Raw genomic sequence first — 11221 nt, forward strand, 5'->3', positions numbered from 1 at the left:
TTCTCGGACAAAAACGATATATCACCATGTTTGAGCCCAATTCGACCTATTCACATTGTATACTCTCTCACGCACATCGTCTATCTAGGTCACTCTCTCCAACCCGTCTCACTCTTTCGATCGCACGGTGACCCTATGTGATCGGTTGACCTTGCTTCCTCCCACGCACAAAATATATCTACACGTCTGTGACTGGATCATCTCTCAAGCTCTATCTTACAGCCCTCACCCTTACCAAAAGCTCAATCGGACAATATCTCTCTGGAGCATATATATTTGTTCAATGAATGTCGGACCACACTCACTTTGTCTCTCTATCTATATGTCTCTCGATTGACCTCGCTTTCTCATACCATATCTTCCACGCGTTGAAGCTACTACCTCTCCATCCCTCACAAAGCCGGAGCTATTTACATTGCGAGGGGCACTCCAACCTTGGATTAATTTGTGTAGGCATTTATTCCAGTCGGTTTAGATTATATTTTCGTAGCATTCGGCCCACAACTACTCCAAACGCCATTGCAACCCACACAACTCCCCTAGTTGATTTCCCTCTGGCTTGGTCATCGCTCTCTCGCATGTCCTTTCTCACCTTCAACATCGCACCATGGTATTATTGAAAAAACTATGTTGTTCTCTTTAATTATTATAAATAAGCTACAAAACTACACACCGATAGTCCACTTGGAATGGAACAAAATTCGACCCACAAATTAAAGTGCTACAAACTACACACCAAGGGGCCCACATGTCATGAAACAAATTTGGACCTGATGAAGCCATGTACCTAGGGTAGGGTCACGGACCTGTCCAAGATACCCTCCCCAAGGACATCTCTAGAAGAAATTGCCTTTCAGTCGACCTAGAAGGATTTCACTCGACGGACTCGAAGACACTCGACCATGCAGCCACTCACTCGACCACCAGGAGATCTAGAGTCACTCTGCACACAAATGGTCTGTCATTAAGTAGTCTTTATGGTCATCATAGCACTTTATGTATGGCGTTACCAGTAACGCCAGATCTTAATGTACCTTAAACCCTGCATAACTGAGGGCCAGAGGGGTCTGGAGGACTCTACATAAGCCACCCCCTGTAATTCTTACGCACATAATCCAGTCGACCACCTCCGGGCTCCGAGACGTAGGGCTGTTACTTCCTCCGAGAAGGGCCTGAACTCGTAAACATCTTGCGTATACAACTACTCCCTAGCTAGGATCTTGCCTCTCCATTCCTACCCCCCTATTCTACTGTCAGATTTAGAACCACGACAGTTGGCGCCCACCTTGGGACGGGTGTCTTAGCGACCTATTGGAGAAGTTGCAATTGTTCCGATCTCCTTCATCATGGTTTCAGGCGGAGTTGTGGTTGAGGGCCGCGAGATCCGTTTCGGCGCGCTCACGTTCATCACCGATGACTCTGCTAGGCTTCAGGAGGCTCCACTCGACATCGACGCACTCCCCGTCCACGGGGCGACGCACTTCCGCGCGTGCGTCCGCGGCGTCCTGCTGCGGCAACCGTCGACCCAGTATCGGTCGACCCTTGTGTCGTCCTCCCTCCCTGTCTCCTGCCAGCGCAAGCGCTCCAGTCGGTCGAGGCTTCAGCGGTGGGTGAGGCACACGGTGGCTCATCAGTCGGCCACTCCCCAAGTCGCGGCGATCGAGCCCGTGGAATCTCTCTACAGCCTGTTCGACCTATCGACTGGCTCCGTAGAGACTGCATCCGAGTGCGACAGCAGTGATCTGGCGGCGGAGGTTTTGATGGTCAATGGACCACGCAGTCCTCCCGGTTTTCCCCGCATCGACGGAGTCGACGGCGGAGGCGATCCGGCGCACGCCCACGAAGAATATCAACCCGAGCCCCTCACGTCGCTACAAAGGGAAGATCTTCGCCGCCGGAACATGGATGCACTGCATACTCCTATCGTTGGAGAAACCCCCGAGGCTCGTGCCTTAGAGGACGCGCGTTTGGCCAACTTGGCTAAACGCACTTGACTGGAGAACCTCCAGCGAGCACTCGACGAGCGTGCACGGCAATGAGTTCCAGACTCCAGTCGACGTCAACTCTTTCCACCACCGACTCAGGTATATCGAACTTCGATTCAGAATCTAGCAGCTGCAACCTGTATAGCAGAGTCGATTCAGCCCTCCCAGTCAGAGGCTGGCAGAGGCTTGCTATAGATCAGAGATTTACTCCGGGCAGCAGGAGATCAAAATTCAGCTGTATCGCAGTCATGAAATAGGATTCACAGCAGATCCGTTGCTGCGAATACAGTCCAGTCGGCCCATAGCCCAAGATCGCCCCCGAGGCGTGAGGGACGTGGAGGCCGGCGTGATCAGTATGATGACCGATTCGATCGCGATGATCGACGTCGAGTGCGCACTCCTCCCCCAAGGTGTGGGTCATATGCTCCTCGACAGCATGATAACAGACGCCAGCACAGTATTGGGCGAAGGGTTCTAGTCGACCCCAGAGAACCAGGCTTTGATGTGAGATCCATTATCGTTCAAGGTTTGGTCGACCGGGACAGAGCTCACCGCGAAGGCCATGACAGAGATGTGCCCACCAGCAGCAGAGTTCACGTCTCAGGACCAGAGTGTTTTAGCAGAGCCATCAGGGCCGCAGTGATTCCTCCCAACTTTAGGTTGGCGACTGGAGTCAGTAAGTTCGCTGGTGAGTGCAAGCCCCATACTTGGCTTGAGGACTACCGAGTGGCTGTTCAGATTGGCGGCGGCAATGATGAGGTTGTCATGAAACACCTACCTCTTATGTTGGAGGGCTCGGCCAGAGCATGGCTGAATCAGTTGGCACCTAGTAGCATCTACACTTGGGAAGATCTTGCCCGAGTGTTTGTCAGAACATTTGAAGGAACTTGCAAGCGACCAACAGGATTGACAGAGCTGCAGGTTTGTGTGCAAAAGTCGAATGAGACTCTGAGGGATTACATCCAGAGGTGGATCACATTGCATCACATGTTGGAGAATGTATCTAACCACCAGGCAGTCTGTGCCTTCAAGGAAGGCGTTAAGAACAGAGAGCTAAGTTTGAAATTCGGTCGGACCGGAGACATGACCCTGAGTCGAATGATGGAGATTGCCACCAAGTATGCCAATGGTGAAGAAGAGGATCGGCTCCGGAGGGCAAGTCGAGCCAGCCTCTCATGAAACCGGGGGAGGAAATTACAGTCGGAAGCAGAAGCGGAAAGCCGAGCCAGCTGCTCCTGGATAAGCCTTGGCCGTGACTCAGGGAAAATTTAAAGGGAAGCCCAAGGGGTCTTGGAACCCTAACAAAGTGAAGGACAAGGAAGGGAATGACGTGATGGATTTGCCGTGCCACATCCACACGAAGAAAGATGAGGAGGGTAAATTCATTTACCCAAAACATACCACTCGACAGTGTCGGCTCTTGATCCAACAATTCCAGGGGAAACAACCCAAAGATAAGGAAAAGGAGTCGGACAAAGTTGAGGAAAAAGGGGATAGTGATGATGGATACCCCCAGGTCAACTCCACCTTGATGATTTTTGCTGATGTTGAAGCAAAAGTCGATTGAAAGTTATCAATCGTGAAGTGAATATGGTTGCTCTGGTAACTCCCAGTTATCTGAAATGGTCTCAGATTGCCATCACATTCGACTAGTCCGATCATCCGACACACATTTCCACCCCTGGGAGGCAAGCTTTGGTGGTCGACCCAGTCATCGAAGGTACTCGACTGACCAAAGTCTTGATGGATGGTGGCAGTGGCCTGAACATATTGTATGCGGAGACGCTAAAAGGGATGGGCATTCCGATGTCCAGACTCAGTACCAGCAACATGAGTTTCCATGGAGTCATTCCTGGGAAGAAGGCTGAGTCACTCGGCCAAATTGCTCTTGATGTGGTTTTTGGTGATTCAAAGCATTACCGCAAAGAAAAGTTGACGTTTGAAGTTGTGGATTTCTAGAGTGCTTATCATGCTATTTTAGGCAGGCCAGCTTATGCACGCTTCATGGCTCGACCATGTTATGTGTACCTCAAATTGAAGATGCCTGGTCCCAAAGGTGTGGTCACCATTACTGGCAATCGGAAAAAGGTAGAAGAATGCTTTCAGAAGGGCTCAAAGATTGCTGATGCTCAGATGGCAGTGGTAGAGCTACAGGAATACCAGAAAACTACAGATCCGAGTGATTTGTTGCGAGCCAAGAAGCCTGCTACAGAATCAGCGTTTCAGTCATCCGGTGAGACAAAGCCGATTCACATTCACCCAACCGACCCCAGTGCTGCTCCGACTCATATCTCCACAACACTCGACTCCAAATAGGAAGAAGCGCTCATCCAGTTCCTCCGTGAGAACTGGGACATCTTCGCATGGAAGCCTGCTGACATGCCGGGTGTTCCCAGGGGGCTGGCTGAGCATCGTCTCCGAGTCGACTCAAAGGTGAAACCTGTCAAAGAACATCTTTGACGGTCCGCCGTCCAGAAGAGAAAGGCCATTGGCGAGGAGGTGGCTCGGCTCTTAGCAGCGGAGTTTATCCGAGAGATTTACCACTCCGAGTGGCTCGCCAATGTTGTCATGGTCCCCAAGAAGGACAAATCACTTCGCATGTGCATTGACTTCAAACATATCAATCGGGCCTGCCCGAAAGATCATTTTCCTCTCCCCCGCATTGACCAAATAGTTGACTTGACTGCGGGATGTGAGCGCCTGTCTTTTTTAGACGCCTATTCCGGTTACCATCAGATCCGTCTGTATGGACCCGACGAGATTAAAACAGCTTTCATCACTCCATTTGGGTGCTTCGGCAATGTCACCATGCCATTCGGCCTTAAAAATGCTGGAGCCATGTTCATGAGGATGATTCAGAAGTGTTTGCTCACTCAAATCAATCACAATGTGGAAGCGTACATGGATGATTTTGTGGTCAAATCACGAAAAGGTTCCGACATGTTGACTGACCTCGCTGAAACATTTGCCAATCTCAGGAGGTATGATATCAAGCTTAATCAATCAGAGTGCGCATTCGGAGTTCCTGGCGGAAAGTTACTCGGTTTTCTCGTTTCCGAACAAGGAATCGACGCCAACCCAGAAAAAGTCGGCACTATACTCCGAATGAAACGCCCTGTGCGTGTGCACGATGTCCAGAAGCTTACTGGATGCTTGGCCGCTTTAAGTCGATTCATCTCTCGCCTCGGTGAAAAGGCATTGCCTCTTTATCGACTGATGAAGAAGTCAAAAAAGTTCGAGTGGACTCCCGAAGCTGATGCAGCATTTGCAGAGCTAAAAGCTCTGCTCTCCACCCAGCCGGTGCTTGCTGCCCCAATCAGCAAAGAGCCTTTGCTTCTTTATATTGCAGCCACAGGACAAGTCGTCAGTACAGTACTTACGGTCGAGCGGGAAGAAGAAGGAAAAGCCTTCAAAGTTCAACGCCCAGTATATTATCTTTCTGAAGTGTTGACCCCATCAAAGCAGAGATACCCTCATTATCAGAAGCTTGTATATGGGATTTATATGACCACGAAGAAGGTTGCTCATTACTTCTCTGACCATTCCATTACAGTCATTAGCGATGCCCCATTGTCAGAGATTCTGCACAACAGAGATGCAACTGGTCGAGTGGCGAAATGGGCGATTGAACTCCTTCCACTTGATATCAAATTTGAGGCAAAGAAAGCCATCAAGTCCCAAGCAGTAGCAGATTTCATCGCCGAGTGGATTGAACAGCAACTACCGACTCAAGTTCACTGGAAGCACTAGACCATGTTCTTTGATGGTTCTAAGATGCTGAATGGTTCCGGTGCTGGGGTAGTGTTGGTTTCCCCCCGAGGAGATAAGCTCAGATATGTGCTCCATATCCATTTTGATTCCTCCAACAATGAAGCAGAATACGAAGCACTTTTGTATGGGTTGCATATGGCCATTTCACTCGGCGTCCGTCGCCTCATCGTCTATGGCGACTCAGATTTGGTGGTGAATCAGGTGATGAAGGAGTGGGACGTCAGAAGTCCAGTCATGACTGGTTACTGCAATGCAGTGAGAAAGCTAGAGAAGAAATTTGAAGGGTTAGAGGTCCATCATATACCCCGACTAAAAAATCAAGCGGCTGATGATTTGGCAAAGATAGGTTCCAAAAGGGAAGCCATTCCCAATAATGTGTTTTTGGAACACATCCATACACCATCAGTTCAAGATGATCCTTTCACCGAAGAAGCTTCACAGCCAAAAAGTGTCACAGATCCGACTGAAGTTGAAGTTCCAGCCGTGGTCGACCTGATCATGGAAGTTTTGGTCATCACTCCCGATTGGACAGAGCCATACATCACGTATATCCTAAGGAAAGAGCTCCCATAGGATGAAGAAGAGGCTCGACAGATCGTCCGTCGATCCAAAACCTTTACCGTGATAAAGGGACAGTTGTACAGAGAAAGCGCGACCGGAGTCGGTCAGAAATGTATAACCCCAGAAGAAGGTCGGATAATCCTTGACGATATCCACTCGGGGAACTATGGTCATCATGCGTCCTCTCGGACCATTGTGGCTAAAGCATACCGAGCGGGATTTTACTGGCCAAGAGCAAATGAAATGGCAAAGGAAATAGTCGACAAGTGTAAAGGGTGTCAGTTCTATTCCAATCTATCACACAAACCCGCCTCAGCCTTGAAGACCATTCCAGTCGTCTGGCCCTTCGCTGTTTGGGGGTTAGATATGGTTGGACCACTGAGAACTGGCAGGAGCGGCTTCACTCACTTTCTAGTAGCGGTCGACAAGTTTACCAAATGGATTGAAGGTAAGCCTATCAAGAATCTGGATGCTGGCACTGCTATCAGCTTCATCAGAGGGTTGGTATTTAGATATGGAGTTCCGCATAGCATCATCACTGATAATGGGTCAAACTTCGATTCCGACGAATTCAGAGCCTTTTGCGCCTCTCAAGGCATACGAGTCGACTATGCTTCAGTCGCTCACCCCCAGTCGAATGGACAAGCAGAACAAGCAAATGGTCTAATTCTCAAAGGGCTGAAACCCCGACTGATGCGCGATCAAAAGCACGCAGCAGGCGCATGGGTCGATGAACTTCCGTCAGTTCTTTGGGGATTAAGGACCACTCCCAATCGGTAGACTGGGAGAACTCCATTTTTCCTGGTCTATGGAGCTGAAGCAGTCCTGCCGAGTGATCTGCTTCACAACGCACCCCGAGTCGATCTCTACACTGAAGATGAAGCAGAGCAAGCCCGACAGGATGCAGTCGACCTTCTAGAAGAAGAAAGAGAGATGGCCATGGCCTGATCGACTATTTATCAGCAGGACTTGCGTCGATTCCATGCCAGAAACGTCAAGAGTCGAGCCTTCCAAGAAGAAGATTTGGTTCTCCGAGTGGATCAGCAGAAGCCACACAAGCTTGCTCCTACTTGGGAAGGCCCCTTCATCGTCACCAAAGTCCTCCACAATGGAGCGTACCGTCTTTACAATGTCGATCACCAGATTGACGAGCCACGAGCTTGGAACGCGGAGCTGCTCTGCCCCTTTTATACTTAAGTATTCACTCGGATGAGATGTAATAAAAGTACTTCTGTAGTTTGTTTTTCAAAGACAAGAGTGTTATAATTTTCCCAGTGATTGTTGTTACTTTTGTTTACGTAAAAAAAATTCCCCAGTGGGTGGCTTAGCTGCGAATCCGTTTCGCCTAAGTTTGTAAAAAAAATCCCTGCCGAGTGGTGAGCCAGCCTCCCACTCGGGGGCTTAGCTGCGAATCCGTTTCGCCTAAGTTTAAGAAAAAATCCTATCGAGTGGCGAGCCAGCCTCCCACTCGAGGGCTTAGCTGCAGTCCAAGTACTTTCCTAAGTGTTTAAAATCCTGCCGAGTGGTGAGCCAGCCTCCCACTCGGGGGCTTAGCTGCAAATCCGTTTCGCCTAAGTTTAAGAAAAAATCCTACCGAGTGGCGAGCCAGCCTCCCACTCGGGGGCTTAGCTGCAGTCCAAGTACTCACCTAAGTGTTTAAAATCCTACCGAGTGGTGAGCCAGCCTCCCACTCGGGGGCTTAGCTGCAGTCCAAGTACTCGCCTAAGTGTTTAAGATCCTACCGAGTGGTGAGCCAGCCTCCCACTCGGAGGCTTAGCTGCAGTCCAAGTACTCGCCCAAGTGTTTGAAACCCTACCGAGTGGTGAGCCGGTCTCTCACTCGGAGGCTTAGCTGTAGTCCAGTACTCGCCTAAGTATTTAATACAACATGCGCTCTGCAAGGACGACGAGGTGCAGGTCGACTGCTACCTTCTCCTTCCGAGCTACGCCACAAATACAACGTGCGCTCTGCAAGGACGACGAGGTGCAGGTCGACAGTTACCTTCTCCTTCGGAGCTACACCACCAAAAATCCTACCGAGTGGAGAGCAAACCTCCCACTCGAGGGCTTAGCTGCAGTCCAGTACTTGCTGAAGTATCCGAAAATCCTACCGAGTGGAGAGCAAACCTCCCACTCGGGGGGCTTAGCTGCAGTCCAGTACTCGCCTAAGTATCTGAAAACCCTACCGAGTGGAGAGCAAACCTCCCACTCGGGGGCTTAGCTGTAGTCCAATACTCGCCTAAGTATCTGAGAATCCTACCGAGTGGAGAGCAAACATCTCACTCGGAGGCTTAGCTGCAGCCCAGTGCTCCCCTAAGTATCTAAAAATCCCACCGAGTAGAGAGCAATCCTCCCACTCGGGGGCTTAGCTGCAGCCCATTGCTCGCCTAAGTATCTGAAAATCCCACCGAGTAGAGAGGAATCCTCCCACTAGGGGGCTTAGCTGCAGCCCAGTGCTCGCCTAAGTACTTAATCTATTCCGCTCTACAAGGATGACGAGGCGCAGGTCGACTGCTACCTTCTCCCTCTGAGCTATGCCACAAATACAATGTGCACTCCATCTGTGCTCCGTCCCTACCTGCAAAAAGTGGTGAAGTGCAGGTCGACTGGACTTTCCACCTCAGAGCTGCGTCTCAAGCATTAAAGTATATTCCGAGTGAAGAAGAAAATTCCCTCAAAGGCAAATGCAAGCATATTCAACAATAAGTGAAGTTCAGATAACGGATTCAAAAGTGCTCAGGCGTCAAGCCTGTAGAAGTTTATCGGTTACAAAACCACCCGGCATTCCGAGGAAAATTTAAGGTGAAGCATAGAAGTTTTTTACTCCTCAAGTGGAGGACTGGAGGGCGCGACAAACTGGTCCAGGTCGATTCCATCAGCAATCCGAGTGGCAGCAGCAATGAAGGTCTCCACGAAAGATTGGAAGTCATGCTTCTTGGTATTGGCCACCCTGATGGACGCCAGCTTGTCCTCTCGAGCATCCTTGCAGTGAACACGTACCAGGGACAGAGCAACATCAGCACCACACCTGGCGGAAGACTTCTTCCATTCCTGCACTCGACCTGGAATGTCATTCAGTCGAGTCATTAAAGACTCGAGGTCATTTTGAAGCGTCTCTCTTGGCCAGAGTGTCGTGTCGATCTGCGACACTGCAACCTTCAGTCGAGCGAGGTAGTCCACCACACCAGCAACGCAAGACTCTAGTCGGAACACGTTCATAGAAGCCTCATCCTTCACAGGAGAGTTAATGGGGTCCAAGTTTGTCTCCAGTCGACTAGTCTCCTCCTTGAAGTTTTGACAGAATTCTATAAACACAGTTTGAAGTTAAGCCAAAGTTCTACGATGAGTCGATGATAACGAGTCAGTTGGATAAAAGAGATCACCTTCAAGCATGAGGAATAACTTCTTGGCGAGCCCTTCCAGATAAGCCTCCAGATCGTTCTTCTTCCCCATCAGTTCGCTGGCTTTGTCACTCAAAGCTATCTTGTCATTCTTCAGACGACTGACCTCCTTATTGGCCGCGTAGAGAGCAGCTTTCAGATTGGTATTCTCCTCTTCAAGTTTGCCAACTGAAGCCAGCTTTTCTTCTCCGAGCTTCGTCTTGTCCGAAGCTGCTTTCTGCGCCTCGGCGAGGTCAAGGTCCTTCTTCTTCAGAGCCTCCTTCAGCTCATCTGCAAAGTGACAATGAGATCAGAATCAGGAATGGACAAAAAAGTAAAGGCAGTCGTCAAGATTCTCACCAAACATACCTTTTGCTTCTTCCTTCGCCTTCGTGAAGTTCTCCTGAACGAGCTTCAAGTCAAGTTCAAGCTGGATATGTTTGTTCTCCAATTCAGTATAGCGAGCCACAAGCTTGCAAGATTTCTGCGAAAGGTCAGTCGACAGACATCAAAGATAGGTCACTTCTGAGTGACTAAAAGAAAAATTGTAGATTTCTAAGACTACAGCCGAATCAAAATATTCAACAGTAGTCTCGGGGACTACACCCAGTGGGTGCACTCAGCGTGCCCCCACTGGTTCTACCGACTCGGTCCGATCAGTCGATCGAAAGAGACAAAAAGGTTATGATCCTAAACCATAGCTAACTGCCAGCAGTCAGCCACAGTATCATCACGATCGAAAAAAAAGATGTTCTTCAGACCTTAGTCGACTGCCAGCAGTCGACCATGGTCTCGGAGACTACACCCAGTGGGTGCACTCAGCGTGCCCCCACTGGTTCCAAGATTCCACTCGACCAGACCGAGTGGAGAACTTAGAGTGAACAAATTCAAAGTATAAAGACTACAGTCGACTGCCAGCAGTCCACCATAGTCTCGGGGACTACACCCAGTAGGTTCACTCAGCGTGCCCCCACCAATCCAAAAAATCAATCGACACACCCAGTGGGTGTACAGATACAAAGATCTTCAGAAAGAAGAGTTTTTAGGTACCATATCCTAACAGAACAAGCGGTGACCAACTAGCCTAGACGTTGCTCTGAAGAGCTAAGCTTGCATCATAAGCTGCTTGGCTGGCATCTCGGATCGCCTTCACCTGCTCCATCGTGACCCCCGCCTGGCGTATAGCCTCCTTAGCAGCACCTGCTTGGTCCTCTGGGACGTGGTGTGTGGCGAAAAGGGAGGGCGGATCAACACTCGACGACGAAGGGAGAGCACTCGTCAGCGGCACAGCAAAGGACACGGTAGTCCGAGTGACGTTGCCTCCCTCCGGAACCAGCGTCTCAGGTGCTGATACAACCTGAGCAGTCTTGCCAGCAGGTGCCTTTTTGTTCCTCCTCTGCCTTAGTGGCTCCTCATCGTCATCATCAGGGAGATCAATGACATGAGGTGGGGCTACAGGAAAGATTCAAAGTTAAAAATGAAGATCCAATCGACCTAAAGAGAAACTACAGAGATCATACCACGG

This window comes from Triticum aestivum, chromosome 7B, assembly GCF_018294505.1.
Source record: "Triticum aestivum cultivar Chinese Spring chromosome 7B, IWGSC CS RefSeq v2.1, whole genome shotgun sequence".
Taxonomy (NCBI): domain Eukaryota; kingdom Viridiplantae; phylum Streptophyta; class Magnoliopsida; order Poales; family Poaceae; genus Triticum; species Triticum aestivum.